We start from the raw sequence: 14,050 nt of genomic DNA on the forward strand, positions 1-14,050 counted from the left end.
TCACGCACCGATTACCATCCTTCTCAACTACACCAGCTTCAAGTTTGATAGGTAACAAGCATGTGTTGAGCCTTGCAAAAACAGTATTGAGTTAGAGTTGAAGCAGTTTTTCAAGCCAGAAATCAATCGCATACTAAGAAATTGAAGCAATGCAACATGTCAAAACTTAGTGGAAAATGTATTACCGAAGAAAATGTGATCGACTTCCTTAAACAAAAAGATGAAAAGCAACAAAGGAAGCCATGAAAGTTGCTAAACTTAACGCAAAGCGTAGACTCTCTATGCCAAGTACTCAAATGCCTGAGCACAAAAATGCTGAGCAACCTTAGCAAAACAATAATGAAGAACAAGTACCAGCAGCCAAACGACTAAAAGTTGTAAAATGTAAAAAATGTAGAGTACTGTTAGACACAGAAATGTTGCAGTGCGAGAATTCGATGTGTCGGGAACGGTTGTGCAAAGAAACATTTTTACCAAAGAAATATCTAGTTGTATTAAATTTTTTTGTTGCAAAAAATGTAAAAACTTTAATATAGTTTCTTAAATATAAATTGTGTTTAAAAAAAATAATTAAAAAAAAGTTAAAACTTAAAAAATTCAATGTTTTTTCAAGTGCGCTGTTTTATCAGAATGCCGCCTAAAACCACACAATTTTTTTTCTTTACATTTAATATTTTCTATAATTTTATTATTATTTTTTGGACATATATTTCTATTATCTCATGTAGTTTTTTATTACCTATCTAATAAAAAAATAAAAAAATGAAAAATAAAAAAGTTATTTAATCTTTATTGATGAGTGTGCGGCTTAACCCTGTTTTACTCTTTATTTTAAAGTTAAAAATTCAAAATAGCACATTAAGTTTAATGAAAACCACAGCGTAAAAGTGCATAAGTTCTCCTACTTCTATTTTTAAATAAATTTAGCGTTGTTTAATTTATGGACGATAAATCGGTTTTGGTCAATGCCGATTGCTTTGAGGATTTATTTTTTATTTTTGTGCTTCTAGATTGTATGCAAAAATATAATTATTCCATACATAGGCATATCTGCAATTACTGAGCCATTTTGTTTGTTTTTTTAGTTATTTATTTCCCTACTTAAATAATCATCTTTAAATCTATAACAGAAAATATATAACTTTTGTATTTAAACTATACAAAAAGAGAAGTTTAAAATCAAAAAAATGTGAATTTACAAAAACTTCTTCTGCCAGATACTTCTCCTCTTGATATTTTTAATTTGAAATAAATAAAAATATCAGAGGAATTGATTTCAAATACATATATATATATATATTTGAAAACAATCTTTATTTACCAATTAGTAAAAAAAGTTTTAATTCAAATTTGGGCTGATGCCGATGCATTAACCAATGCATCGTTATCAGCCTGTAGCAATTTGGCATCAGCCAAAAGTAGGCATCGGGACCCCTAATATTCATAGCAATTTAAAATAATCGGACAAACAAAAATAAGTAATCGGACAAACAAAGGTAACAAAAAGTATATGAATAATACAGTCACTATAACCAAAAAATTCAGCCAAGCGTGTGCAAGATGAACCTAACTCCTGTATAAAAAACAAAGCTTTTACCAATACTTTTATGGACTATAATTTAAAATATTTAAAAATTCGGTGAATTACTAATTGAATCAATAATTTTTTCAACAACAGATTAGTCGGTTGACAAATGAACAACAGCTAAAACAGTTTAAAACAAACTATTAATTTTTTTTTTTAATAATCTATAAATATGTTCATAACTTAGACATCTCGGATTCACATGGGATACTAAAAATTCAATTTTTTTTTTTTTTTTTGTGAAAATCACCATAAATAACTTTCTTATTTTTCTTTTTACCTTGTAAATTTTATCAAAATACTTCTATCCAAATACTTTATGATGACATCATGAAATGAAGAAAAGTTTATTCAGAGAAAAACATGAAAGAAAATGGGGTTGGAGATTAAAAGTTCAATAACTTTTAAATTTTATCTTGATTTACGAGCTAGTGGAAAATGTTTAGAAATTGTAGCCTTAGTAACAGGCTGGGGAAAGGGGCTCCGATCCATAATCAATTTTTCATTGGCAAATATAACAAATTAGTTTCTACATGATATATGCAAGGATTGTTTATTTCTTGAGGCATTTAAAGTCTGACATGATATTATATACTAATAATTAATATATAATATATACCAAACGAATGGTTAACTGCAAACATAATATATTAATATATTAAAATATACCAAACGAATGGTTAACTGCAAACATAACTCCACTATTCAAGAAAGGGGATAAGTTAGATCCTTCAAATTCTCGACCAATATCAATAACATCAATAGTATGTAAGGTTATGGAGAAATTATTCATAATGTTATGATGAACCATTTGGCTTTAAATAAGTTAATAGCAAGTGAACAGCATGGATTTGTTAATGGTAAAAATTGTTGCTCCAATTTATTAGAGACTTTAGATTTTATAACAAGCAAAATTGAAACTGGTAATAATATTGATATAGTATTTTTGGACTTTGCAAAAGCCTTTGATTCAGTTTCTTTATCAAAATTATGCTGCAAGCTTTATGGTTATGGTTTTTAATCCTATATCCTACAATGGTGTAAATCATTTCTCAGTAATAGAAAAAACGAGTAGTTCTGGGTGAGTTTGTTTCAGATTGGCAGGAAGTCACAAGTGGAGTTCCCCAAGGTTCTGTCCTCGGTCAACTCCTGTTTATCATATTTATAAACAGGGCCGCCGTGAGGGGCGGGGGGGTCTACTGGGTTGTTTTGTCCCGGGCGCCAGGTCGACAGGGGCGCACGAAGCCGAATATAAATAATTTTTTTTCTCATGTTTATTTAAAAAAAAGATAAAGTACTGGGAAGCAGCGTGGAAAATAAGAAATCAAAAGCAGCCGGTCAATTGGACCAGCTAAAACATATAATAGACGGTCAATTGCTTTTTTTGGCCGATCAATTTTTTTTAGTTCAAATTTTCAACTTTGTAATGAAGTGCTTCATAATTGGACTTTTTAAATAAAAAAAGTAATTAATGCTTTAAAACTAAGAAATTAGCATTACTTTCAAAACATTAGTTTTAAATAAAGCGATTCTTTTTATATAGCGGAAACTCGCAAATAAACTCGCAAATACTAATGATTAATTTAACAACCCGCTAAATTAAATGTTTAAAATAACTTTAGTGCACGGAGATTTTCATTCAATTAAAAACGGAGATTTTTTACTTTATTAAAAAAAGAGATTAAATTAAATCCAAGTAGTTTGATATTGATATAAAATATTAAAACAATTTTATTAAATTTATTTCTCTAATTTTTAAAATCTCTCAAACTTGAAACAATTTTGAAACACGTGATATCGATGTGATAGTCTGATAGACCCAATCAAGAAGAAATTCAAACAGTTCTTTGCTTATGAGCGGATGCTGTTTCAAAAAGAATTAAAACATGCCTGGTTTTAAAAAGAAAGATTCTGGTTGTCAAGTAAGAAAGAATGCTGCTCAAAGAACTGCGAATGAGGAAAAGAACAAACGCACTCTTCAAGACTGTGGTATTACAGTTACAAAAAAAGGAGAAGATGAAAGTCCTACTGCTTCAAACTCTTTCCTGCCAAGTCAATCAATTCAAGTAGTAAATAGTTTTCCCCGTGAAAGGATATTTTCCCATTTGATTAATTCAATGTTATATAAATTTTTAACTTATTTTTATAGGTTGGAACTGAAAACGATGTCACTGACATTTCTGAAAGCTCGGGAGAGCCCCTATCAAAAATCGGAATGGTAGCTGTGAATGAAGAGAATATTTTGGTAAGTTCTACCTCTTTAAAAGAAATGATGTTAATAAACTTTTAAGCTAATAAAATAAGATTTTTTAAAATTTATTCTCAGGTGTTGCCAACAGAAGAACCCATCGCTACCATTCCTTCCAATGATCCTGCTTTGTGGGCAGCACATCTTTCCAAAGTGGAAAGAGATTCTGTGCTTCTACAGGGGCTTCCTCGAAATCCTTCAGCTTTCCCGAAAGATTCTAATAAGAAGAAGGTTCCTGAATAAATTTTCTACGAAACTACTCTCAACGGGGAGACCAGAAAGGTCTTCAGCCGCTCTTCGAATCAGTCTGCATTTTGCTGCGCATCTTCAACACCATCCCTGTTTCTGTTGCGGAAGACGAGAGATCTTTTAGTAAGCTTATTCTAGTTAAGACAGCTTTAAGGTCTACAATGAGCCAAGAACGACTCACGAATCTTCTGGTTATTTCCATTGAGCATGATCTTGCCAAAAAGTTGTGCTACGGTGAAGTGATTTCCAAATTCGCCATGAGTAAAGCTCGAAAGATCAATTTCCTCTGAAGTTGAAACAACAATAGCTGTTGTATTCTAGACAAATTTTTGCTCTTAACATCCAATAGTGTTTAATGATTGTCTTTGGTCTGTTTCTACCATGTTCTAGTGTCGACTTTATCATTTTATGTATGAGTGTATAACCAAGTCAAAAGACCATTGCAATTATCTAGAAATAAACTGTTCAAAGTAAAAGTGAGCCTTTACGGCGGGCCTGTTATAAACAGGCCCGCCGTAAAGGCTCACGGCGGGCCTGTTTATAAATGACTTAAAAGTAAACATACTAAATAAATTAGAATTATTTGCAGATGATACAAAAATAATGTCAGCAATTAATAATGAAAGTAACAACAATGCTCTTCAAGAAGACTTAAATAAGTTATTAGACTAGTCAAATAAGTGGTCTATTAAATTCAACAGAGAAAAGTGTAAAGCAATGCACATTGGTAATTCGAATCCTCAATTTAGTTACAAATTAGGAGATCACATTTTGCAAAAAACAGAAGTTGAAAGTGATTTAGGTGTGATAATATCAAATGACCTCAAATGGGAAAATCATGTTATCAATGTAGCAAATAAGGCAAATCGAACACTGGGTTTTTTAAAACACGGATTTAATACCTTGATGTTTCCATATTAAAGTTATAAGTCAACTATTAGGCCACAGCTTGAATATGCAGCATCTGTATGGAGCCCATTTTGTACTAAAGATATTAAGAGACTCGAAAATGTACAGCGTAGATCGACAAAGATTGAATCACTGAAAGGTATCTGTTACGAAGAAAGAAGAAAAATATTAGGTTTACCAACCTTACAAGAAAGGAGAAGAAGAGGCGACTTAATAGAAATGTTTCAAATATTAAATTCAACCGAATATATTAGATTTGAAGAGCCTTTGAGTTTTTATCACAGCATGTATAGATATCGTCATAATAAAAGACTTCATCGACAATATACTAAGAAATTATGCAGGTATTTTTATTTAACAAACAGAGTGGTCGACGATTGGAATTTACTGTCACAAGATGCAATCGATTCTGCAAACAAAAACACGTTCAAAAATAGAATAGACAAAATTTTGAACTTTTGATACCAAACTCTATTTACGAATTTTTTTTTTATTTTATTTACGAAATTTTACATTTAACGGCTGTTACAGTCAAAACTCTACGTAGTTTTGACTCACCAAACTTAAATAGTTTGTACAGCAATTTTTATATTATATTATTATTATTATAATTTACATTATCAAATTTACAATGTTAATTTTCTAATATAACAATTATATTTCCTGTATATAATAAGTGTTAAACAAATAAAATAATAATTATAATAATCTATAACATTAATCAATAAACATGTCATAAACATGTTCATAAACATGTTCATAAACATCACAAGAAAGCAATTGCTTTACTTAATACAATGAATTCATAAAAAAATAAACTTGCATGTAGTGGATGCCTAAATTTGTAAAATATGTTTTTAGGGAATGAATTGCACCATCTTGGCTATGGACTAGGTAAAAAAAATGAGTACATGTTGGTGACAAAGGAAATACTTTGTTAAACTCAAATAAAAATAAAACAAAAATAAATAATAAGGTTTTTTATTTGGAAGTTCCTATTAGCAACCTATTATGTTTCAATATTGATAATTATTGTTAATACCACAATCAACACTGCAGTCTAAAAAGATTTACATAAAATATTCACGTTGATAAAATTATTGTATTCTGATCAATTAGTGTTTGAGCCTAAAGTAGCTTTTAAAGACCTCACAAAATTACTAGTTAATAAAGGCTTTATTACATATAGCTTTTATTTTTTCTATGTTTAATAAATTATACACTTATAATTTCAGTTCTTTTTCAGTTCTGTCTACTAATATTAGACAGAACTGAAAAGATTCCAGTAATTAAAGAAGACCTTTAATCGTAACTTAACCATCACTGCTATGTTCTAGAATTTCTTCGATTGCTATCGGTTTAGTTAAATAGTAATTATTAACTGGTATAGTAGGTTTTGGATCTACTATGCCAATTGGTTGAATTTTTTAATTCAGAAATACAATCTATAGAAACAGATCCGCATAAGCTTAAAGCTAAAATGATCTTTTTTATAAATAAGTAGATAATTTTGAGAAAGTTTGTTTGTTTAAAAGTTCTACTTTTTTGATTTTATTGAAAATTGTGAATACTTAAAAAAGATCTCCTTTTTCTCTTCTTTCTGACAATGCTGTTAAATTTAGTGTCTGTAAACGTCTAACAAAAGTTGTGTATAATTGCTTGACAAGATGCTGATCTAAATGGAAAAATGTGTTTTTTATCATCATCATTATTGCATTTGTTTTTGATGAACATGTTACTATGTGTTTCTTCCATTACGGTGACAAATTTGCTGTCACTAAAAGAAAAAAAAGTAGCAATAAACAAGAGCGTTACTATTCGAAACTAAGAATATAATACCATTAAAAACTATACTTATTGGAATTTTTATGATCAGGAAACAACCCACCTTTGACATAATAAATTTGTCACCGTATTTTTTCTTTAATTTTATTTATTGGTAATGCAAAAAGGGTTTTCTAGAACAATAAACTAATTTAAAAAAATAAATTTCTGTCTTGAAAATTGCAATAAAATTTTTTTTTTAAGCAAACTTTTTGGTGGGAGGCATATATTTTTTGTTTGATCAACGCTAACTATTTAAAAATATGCACACTATTAGTGTAATATAATGGTATAATTGGTTCTGTTATTAAATCAAAAAATCATTACTTTCAAAACATTTAGAATATAAAATGAACTTATTTTTTGAATCAAATTATTTCTAAAAAAAAATCTTAAAAAAATATTAATGGTACTGTTGTTAAGTTTTGGTTCTACTTTTTGCAACAAACAAATAAAAAGTAATTGTATTTTAAGTCATCGATTGAACGATGGAAGAACATACATCTAAACTATTTTGTCGGCATAAAACCTCAGATCTTTTTTCTTTAGCCATGTTTTATCGATAATCAGTATTGCGCGCTCAGATGTTGAAGTGCCTAACTATGTATCTTTTTTTTTTTAATTTTATCAAGGTGCCCCAAGAAGGCCTTACGGTCTTATTACAGAGCACCTGTGATGAACATTTAATTAGAAGTTTACGCCTCCTTCCTAATGGATGTCGCAAAACTTGCCCGGTGATGGGCTTTGAACCACGGATCGATTGTTTCCGAGGCAAGTGCGCTACGCCTGAGCCACCGCTGCTATAAACATTCAGGATCTCTAAACCATTTCTATAAAAATAGTTAACCCAACCGGCATAACTCCGAAACTCTGGCTTCTGTTGCCTATTAATAATCTTTTAAAACAAAAAGAATAACACGTGCAAAGAATGGTTTTAAATCCTTGAAGTTAACTATTACTATTTATCATAAACACCAATTAAAGTATTATTGGTTTCAACGTAACAGAAACGTAGTATTATATTAAATTTCCGTGAGGAATGTGAAAAAAACATAATCTCTATAATAACAGAAAAGCGCATCTCCTAAGAAACATTCTAATTTTTTGAAACCTTACGACGTCATATTGGAAAGGCCCAGAATTTTGAATTTCTGTAAGCTTTAGTTTTACGACAATGTTTGCGCTTTAAATTATTTCGTAGTTTCAGATTTCACATATACAGTATTGGACAAAACATTTGCAACCAACATCGAACAATGCTTAAAAGTGTTCCTAATTTTACATGTCTTAAAAACGAAACTATATATACTACCACAGCAAACAGTTCAGGAGTCTGGAGTCATAGCATGCCATGACATGAGCAATCAACTGACAGGTGACAGCACACAGGCAGAATTTCGTTGACAAGTGCCATTTTGCAACGAACAAAACAAGTGCAACTTTTTTGGTTTGTTTCATTTTCTTAAGTCTGGTCCGTGTCAACGTCACGGAATTTTTGTAATAATTAAAGGAAGTATCGAGAAGTTTCCAGAAGTTTCCAGAAGCATGCAGAAGCTTCCAGAAGTTTCCAGAAGAAGCATCCAGTAGCATCCAGAAATATCCAGAAACATTCAGAAGCATCCAGACGCATCCAGAAGCTTCCAGAAGCATCGAAAAGAAGCATCTAGAATCTTCCAGAGCAGGTTCACACAGGTTCATTTTACTATATAAGAGACATGTAAATCGACATGTAATTCAGTCAGTATACGGAAGTCAATCAGTCAGTATTATCAAGACAGTTTATCGAAGTGAGTTTTATCAAAGTGTTTTATCGAAGAACATCAATACAAGAAGTGAAATACAACAAGTGTTTCATTACATCAATACAGTCCACATCCAACCAAGACGTTGTGTTCCACAGAGCATTATTGTATCATCACAAGAGAAATGTAACACGGTAAGCCTTTTATGACTTCAAGTGCAAAAATGGCTCCCGACAGTCTTGGATTGGAACTAAGATAGAAAATTATTGGCGATTACGTAAGTGGAATGCCACAAAAAAGCATTTGTGATAAATATCGCGTGAAAAAAATGGACCGTATCAAGACTATGTTCCAAATATCGTTCTACGGGGAAGTTGGCAGCAGAAAACAAAGGTGGAAGACCGCGTTCCACCACTTCTAGAGACAGTTCTATGATCGTCAGATCCGTCAAGAAGGATCCCTGGATATCATCAGTCGAGATATGAAAGCAATTAGAGCTGCCTGTAGCGGACCGAACAATCAGACGACGTGCTGTTGAAGCCGGATTGTTTTCTCGACGCCCTGAAAAGAAACCGCTGATTTCACTAAAAAACCAGAAGAAAAGACTCCTGTTTGCTACATCTCATATTGACTGGAATGTGCAGAAATGACGAATTGTCCTGTTCGGTGATGAATTGAAGTTCAACGCCATTGGGAGCGATGGCATTTGCCGTGTACGTCGACCGGCCGGAAAACCCCTATTTACGTTACTGCCATAAGACCGTGAAACATGGTGGAGGCAATGTAATGATCTGGGGGTTGTTTTTCTGCTAACGGTCTAGGTCCAATACATCGAAACGATGGAATAAAGGACCGTTTCATGTATAAAAATATCCTGAAAGATGTTATGTTACCTCATGCTGAATGGAATATGCCAATAAAATGGGTTTTTCAGTAAGACAACGATCCGAAACACACTGCAAAAGTAGTCAAGCAGTGGTTTCAAGACAACCATCTATCGGTGATGGATTGGCCGCCTCAATCTCCGGATCTCAACCCTATCGAGAACCTGTGGGAGATCGTCAACCGCAGAATTAATCGTGAAGGTGTTAGTAATAAGAATCAACTGTTTGAACAAATCCAAAAGGCCTGGGCAGCGATTCCACAAAGTTTCATTGATCACCTGATCGAATCTATGCCTCAAAGATGCAAGGCTGTGATAGACAACAAAGGATTCGAAAATTAATAAATTGATTAATTTATTAATTTTCGTGAACAAATAATGAACTTTGTGATGAATAAAACTTGAAGAACTTTGTCTCTAAACAGTTACATAGTTATTTCTCTAAATTAAAAAAATGCAGCACTTTTATATAAAGAAACTAAATTAGCATTATTTGGTTTCACTCGTTTTGTCCGATACTGTAAGTGCAATTTCACCGTTACTTACGGGGCATTTTGATTTTTCTAATGTCACATTTTTAGATCTATATTTTTTATTTTAGCATATTAGAGTTTTATATATTTATGAATCATCCCAAAATCATTTATTTGTTTTCCTGTTTATTTAAATTTCATTCAATTATTATAAGTTTAGTAATTATAGTTGATTATATGCTGTGTTACTTACGGTCCGCAAAAAATTGCATTAAACCTGCTGTCTTTAGTCGAATATTTCAAGCCAAATATTTAACCTACATAAATTGGCTTCTTAAATTGAATTAAATAGTTATTATTCTGCATAAAATTATTGAAAAAATTGTTTTAGCTATTTATATATCTTAAATCAAATTAGTTATCGTTACCTTCGGGGACAATTTTATGCTTTTATTAAAATGTAGTTTAGCTACCATATACACAGAAAGTATGACGCACGACTTTAATTTGAAATTTAAAAAAATATATATATATATATATACATATATATATATATATATACATATATATATATATACATATATATATATACATATATATATATATATATATATATATATATATATATATATATATATATATATATATATATATACACATATATATATATACATATATATATATATATATATATATATATATATATATATATATATATATATATACATATATATATATATATATATATATATATATATATATATATATATATATATATATATATATATATATATATATATATATATATATATATATATATATATATATATATATATATATATATTTATATATATATATATATATATAAAGAATTCTTTAAAAATGATTACTTATGCTTTTTAAAAAAAAAGATTTTTCAGGGGATTTAATGTAGCTATTATTTGAGCTCATTTATTTTTATAGTTCTTTAGGAGAAACTTATTTTCGTGCCTACATTTAGAAATTAATTCGGATTTTTTGTTTAATAAGCATTCTTGATTTGCATGACTAATTATTTACAATTTTTCTTGTAGGCATAGGCATAAATATATCTATACTAGATGAAAAAGTTATAGTTTTTCTTTGATTGGAAAAGTTGAGCATTTTATTAAAAGAATTCGTTGGAAAGCCCATTTTTTCTTAAAACTAAATACAAACACAGATGATGTATTTAATAATAACCAAGGTAATAATAATTATGGATTTAAAACAAAAAATACCCCACCTTTTATACCTGATTTAGAATATTTTGAAAATGACCTATTGCATTTAATTAAAACAATAAAGTATCGCCCAATAAAAAACGAATTTCAAACAGAATTAAAGTTAGATGTTAAAAAAATTAAATCAAACCCTAATATTTTGGTTTTTGCTGATAAAACAAAAAACATTTACCAACTCACAACAGAAAACTATAAAAAAATTTTACGCGACTATATTACAAGTTCTTATGAAAAAGCTCGTAAAAATATGGAAAAAGCAATTAGTTTAGAAGCGCAAAGTATTGCTAAAAAATAAACCTTGATAACAGAATCGAATTAACTGACCCTGTCCAAGCCTTCGTAACACTGAAAGATCATAAACCAAATTTTCTAAACAAACTTCCTTGTAGGTTATTTGTTCCCTCAAAAAGTGAAATTGAGCATGTAAGCAAAATTAAATTGGACAAATTAATAATATTCTTAGTAATAAATTAAATTTGCAACAGTTAAAAAATACCACTAATGTTATAAATTGTTTCTCTATATATACATTTATTCAATTTGACATTAATGATTTTTACCCCTCAATAGCTGCATTTTAGATAAAACAATTGAATTTGCAAAAACCCACACTGTTATTCTTGATGAAACAATCCGTATAATGAAACCTAGTAGAAAAACGTTACTTTATTTTAATAAAGAAAGTTGGAAAAAGAAAAACATACATGACTGCTTTGATGTAACAATGGGAAATTATGATGGAGCAGAAATTTGTGAATTTGTTGGATTGTTGGTTATATATATTAGATTTATTTATCGGTTATATATATTAGGCCTTTATCGCGACGATGGTTTAATAATAATGTGTAAAAAATCTGGTCCACAGCTCGATAAAATTAGAAAAGATATTATAAAAATTTTTTAAAATATTGGTTTTCTTTTTTTAGTAAATATTGGTCAAATCGAAGTTAACATAAATTTAAAAACTGTGAATTTTCTTGATGTCACATTTAACCTCTCTGGAAATTCATATAAGCCTTTCAAAAAACCAAACAATGAATTATTGTATATTAACATTAACTCAAATCATCCATCAAAAATTCTAAAACAAATCCCGATTTCGATTAACAACAGGCTAAACCAAAACTCCTCTAATGAAAATATATTCAATTTCTCTAAAAGAATATTTGAAGATGCCATTAAAAAAAGCGGTTTTGTCAAAATATATTCGGGAATTAAAAGGTAAAAATATTGATGTTTTTATACTGAAAAGGTCCATCCTTATAGCAGCGCCTGCATATAACAATATTTCCAAAGAATGCATACTATGCCTACAAAAAAAATTTGAAATAATCACTCATGCAAATCAAGAATGCTTATTAAACAAAAAATCCGAATTAATTTCTAAATGTAGGCACGAAAATAAGTTTCTCCTAAAGAACTATAAAAATGAATGAGCTCAAATAATAGTTACACTAAATCCCCCTTTTGAAAAATATTTTTTTAAATAAAGCATAAGTAATCGTTTCTAAAGAACTCTTTTTTATAATAGTGTCAGCAAATTCCACAAATGTGTGAAAATTTACAGTAGTTAAGACATTTGCGACTTCCTGCAATTTAATTTTCGGTATAAATTGAAGTTTTATCAATTTGATCATTCATTTCTGATTAATCTTTATTGATGAAACACAGCTTAAAATGAGAAAAATTTTTGTTGAGTGATTTTCTACTAATTTATAATTGCTCTGTTTTTTTAAGAACATTGAGCACTCTGTTTTGTAGAATACATTTTAAAGTTGTTTAAACATATATATATATATATATATATAGTCACGATTTAAAACGTTTTCTTTAGATTTTCAACATTGTATACGTTGTATTTCAATGAATTTTTCTTCTGTAGTTGTTTGAAATAACAGAAAGCGTTTTAGGGTTCTCCCAGTTTAATTTACCATTACAATGTTCTAAATGTTCTACCATTCCAGATGTTTCCCAGTTGGCTTTTGTAACATTATTTTTATGTTCTTGAATTCGTGTGGAAATCTTTTTCCTTGTTTTGCCAATATAACATGCACCACACGTGCAATTAAATTGGTACACTCCTGGATGACTATTCAGAGGAAGTTTAGACTTGTTTAGACAAAATATACTGATCAAGGGATTACCAAAACAGAAGACTGTTTTAACACCGACTTTGCGAAACTCTCTTCTAAGAACAAGGTTTTTGGTATCAATTGTTTGAGAATATCTGAGAACTGTTTATAAGAATGTGCATTCTTAGTAAAAATCTTAATCAAATTTAATTACTTAATAAAAATTACTAATAATATTTAAAAACTTAATAAAAATTATATTTATCTTTCATCTTCCCATAAAAAATAACACTAATACAGAGATCAATTAGTTTATAAATGTCTACTAAAGATAATTTAGTTCGTTGTGTTAGATCATCTCTATTTTTGTTTAGCATATCAATATTTGACACAAGTTTCAATAGCTATTACAAAAAAGTTATTATTCCACATGCAATATCTTTACCTGAAACTAAATAGGTCTTTGTAGGTTGCATTGTTAGTATTTTTGCCCCCTTCTAAACGTTTTAATTTTTTTTTTTGAATTTCTAATATAGCTATTATTTTAGAATGACCTTATAAATATATTTATTATATATTTATAAGGTCATTCCCTTTGAAAAAAAAGACATCAATTCTGCCCACCTCAAGCATTTGCTTGAGGTATAATTTTGAGCTTTTGCGCATAATTACAAGTGGACTGTGATGGTATTGTGGTTTATCCTTCGCCAGCTAACAGCCTTGTGGAGGCCACATTACCAAGGGCCGCAAAGACAAGTTTAGCTCCCGAAGGAGCGCCATTTCTCTACGGACCAAGTGTAAAG

Source organism: Hydra vulgaris, chromosome 02 (genome assembly GCF_038396675.1).
Source record: "Hydra vulgaris chromosome 02, alternate assembly HydraT2T_AEP".
Classification (NCBI taxonomy): Eukaryota; Metazoa; Cnidaria; class Hydrozoa; order Anthoathecata; family Hydridae; genus Hydra; species Hydra vulgaris.